Here is a 3,908-nt window from a genome sequence, read left to right as displayed (position 1 = left end):
TATATACGTTAATTAATGTCTTGTGATTAAAACAGTACTCTAATTTAACATGATCAGTTTTACATTGTTGAGGTAAAACTGAGTGAAATTTATTTGAAAACATATTTTTATATGTTGTTGAAAACTAAAAGGCAAAAAAAAAAAAACTGCCCTCATAAACATCGATTTAGTTTGTTAGGACTGATAAGATTCTCTAATCAGGTCTAACTTTAAGTCTCTTTATTCATGCTTAATTTGGACAGACTTCATCAAAAAGGACGAATTTAAGCCTAGTCGACAGAAGTCTGCCTCACTGCCAAAAACTGGGAGCTGGTTCAAGGGGAGAGGAGCCTGACAACTAAAAGACGCTCCTACGTTTAGAAACTCTAGAAACCACCAGCAAACCTGTCATCTGAGAGCAAAGTTCTTACTTTGTGCAAATGAAATATGATCTGTAAAAAAGAGATGGAGTTTGATTATGCGAAACTTTAAATGTAAAGGAGAGAGTTTTAAATTGCTTCCTGGATTTAACAGGGCGCCAGTGAGCAGAAGGCTTTTACATAATCGTTTGGGCTTCCCCATTTTCTGGAATTACAATAGTGAAGCGCTAACAATTGATAGATTTGTCACACACAGCTAAATAAGAACACTGGCAGGCCGACGTTTGTGGTCAGGCAGCTGTTTTCTAAGAGTAAAAACTAAAAACTCTACATTGCCCTTGGGCACATAGATGTCTGGAGATAGGGCTGAGTGTAAAGGAAGATGTAAAGTATATTTTTTCACAAAGCAGAGGATGAAAGAAAAACCTAAAGTTATATAGAATACTAATAGGCACAGGAATGGTGTGTAGAAGTAGAAAAAAAAAGCGCAATATGTGCAGATTCCTATGACCCAGTCCGTTCAAAACTCAAAAAGAGTGACAAAGGTTGAGCAAGTTACATTGTCAAATAAAAAAAAAACTAAAAACAATTATTCAGCAGCAGCAGAAACGGTGACAACAGCTTCGATTCCTATGTCTAACAAATAGGAAATCAGGTTTTTCTATTGAGAGGTAAACTGGAAAACAGCCAGTAATAGTTTGTGATATTTTTAAGTAATTACAAAAGTGCCTTCTGTTACATGTTTCACTAATTGTGAAATTATGCCCATTACTACAAGTCTGCTAATCTGAACAAGAATTAGTTCAACTATCACATTTGTTGATCGCTTTTATTCTAAGAGTAAATGTTGAAAATTAGATAATTGAAACCGGTGAACTTGAACAGAACTCTTTAATGAGGTTTTGTGTAGGCTAAACAGTGAGCATGAGAACTGCATGCAAATCACAATAATAACCGGGGGCAAAAATATAAAAGCAAGTGAAATATTTATCTTTAAGTAACAGACGTACATGTTCTCAGGCACATGATATTAGCTTAATGGCGCTCAATCATGTTTCCATTTCCAACAAATGGAAATAAACACAGAATTCAAGGTCAAGCTTTTTTTTTAAGGAAGCAACCCACTGAAGCTTGAAGCGCATGATAAATGGCAAACATCCTCTGGTCTATGTTGTACCTCTTAAATGGAAAAATTTTATGCAATATTAATTTACTGAGGTAATTAATATTGCATGTCATTTAATGACTGGGGGAGAGGGGTGGAGGAGGGGAAAGTGGTCAGAAGGTAGTAAACATTTTTTAATATTCTGCTGCTTCGTCTGCACCGAAGCCTTCGCTGTTTGTTGATCCCACACACGCACACCCACGCACACACACACACACGCACACACACGCACACACACGCACACACCGCTATGCTTCCCTTATCCTATTGTTAGCTGATTCTGCCATACCTGCAATTAAATTTCCAAAGTCGGCAGAGCGTAGCTAATTACTGCCAAGCAAATGGTCTAATTTTTTTTTAAATGCAAATAATGCCTCGGTGTGCTTAGGAGGCCATAATACAGGGAACTACTGGAAGCACACACTGTCAATCAATATGAAATTGGATTAGTAATACAATGTGATGTCAGCTTCTTCTTCTTTGGCACTCATTTGACAGATGAAACTGTAATCAAGCCAACGCACTGCACACAAGGGGGCAGGTCAAAATGACATAACTATTTTTTTTTTTCATCTGAATAAAAAAAATAACAACCCAAACGTAACTCAAATGCAGCATTTCTCACTGACGATTCAGAAAAGTGCCAAAACTGGGCACAAAAACCCCCCCCAAAAAAACTGAAGCGCTTTTTAAAAATCACCTCCTCTCCCTGAAAATATGAATTTTAATATAAAATTCCCTCAATTTCGAGACACATTTGACTGTTTTCGTGTGGTGTGCTGTCAGCGGCTATGGTGGGTGGCATTGGAAATAAGAAGCAGCGCTCACTTTGGCATACGAGTGCTGCTATAATTAGAATGCCTGCGAGGCCTATAAACATCACCTGTGGGGCAACGAGGCCTTCAAAACTACCCCTGTGTGGTGTGACTCTACAGTGGCTGAGCTACAGCTGCAGGCCAGGTCCTAAAAGGTTAAGGTGTTTTATGAGAAACAAATTGTAGAAACACACAAGAGCATTTTCTAAATGGTTGAAATTCTTCGTAAAAAAAAAAAAAAAAAAGAATGCAGTGTCTTGCCCACACACCTTAAACATTTCACACTTATTAAATTGGCATTTAAAAACACACACCATTATTTCATGTGGATTTGTTTGATACATGTTCAGTCCCTACCAGTTTTTGGCATAGGCCACATAGGCAGTTGCCGTAGCACCTGCTACCGAAGGGCCCTTTATTATCCTGTTTGTTTACTAAAGGTTTCTAAATTAAACTTTCAAAGAAGAGCTGAATTTAAAAAGTGAGAATAAATTACAAAAAGGTGCACTCTGGAGGCGATTGTTTACAATGGATTTCATGTAGGGTCATCAGACCGAAGGGGTCTGAATAAAAATGCACACTTAATATTTTTATTTGTAAAACAAACTGAAATCCATACAATGTTTTCCTTCACCTTGACAAATTGTGCACTGCTTTGACTTGGTCTAGCAAACAAAATCATACTGAAATACGTTTAAGTTTGTAAGTGTAGTGAAAGGAAATCTGGAAAAACTGAGTGGGCATGAATACTTCTGCAAGTCACTGCAACTAATCTGAGCACTGAAAATGACAACGCGTCTAAAACGTTAGAGCTCAGGAAGTTTTAGCACTTTTGTTAAATTGACTCCAACAGAATCATCCCAAAGTACTCATGCTTTCCCGTTTTCACGACGTTGCATCACATTTCCTTTTAAAAGCTCCGCGCACGTGTGGTTCTGAAAACCAAGAAGCCCGACTTGCTGCAGAATGAAATATTTTCCCGTGCTTGCTCAGAGCTCGTATTGTTTCTAGACTTTGCATTTCAAAACGCAGCCGTTTTTTTTTTTTTAACTAAACGACAGAACGAAGAGCTATTGCAAAGACATGCTGCAAATCCGTGACATGGTGACTACTTCTTTAACACGATTATTTCAAAAAAGGACTTTTTTTTTATAGGTGGGCAGAAAATGGTTACGACTAGCCTCAGCTGATGGTGCTGTCATAGTTCTTGCCGATAAAGCTATCCTGAGTATAAAAAAACAAAAAGGCAGTGGACACATATTGTGATTGATTCGTAAAGTGCTCCCATCTCTTTGTGGCGCAGGATTGGCCTCTCTGCATACATTGAATGATTCAGATATTGAGTCAAGCAAGAGATGCATGACTCTTTTCCTGAGGTTAGTAGCAGAAGCACAGATGCTATTTCTTTTTCTAAGCGACTCCAGAGAAAATTAAAAGATTTTTTTTATTTTTTATTAAAACCCTACACATTATAGCTGAATTCTCATATATCCATGATGTGATTTGTTGGAAGATTTTATTTTATTTTTTTTACTCATAGTGTGACTTTAAACCGGAAACACGAGAGAA

The sequence above is a fragment of the Poecilia reticulata genome, linkage group LG10, assembly GCF_000633615.1.
Source record: "Poecilia reticulata strain Guanapo linkage group LG10, Guppy_female_1.0+MT, whole genome shotgun sequence".
NCBI classification, from domain to species: Eukaryota; Metazoa; Chordata; class Actinopteri; order Cyprinodontiformes; family Poeciliidae; genus Poecilia; species Poecilia reticulata.
This window is presented reverse-complemented; position numbering follows the sequence as displayed.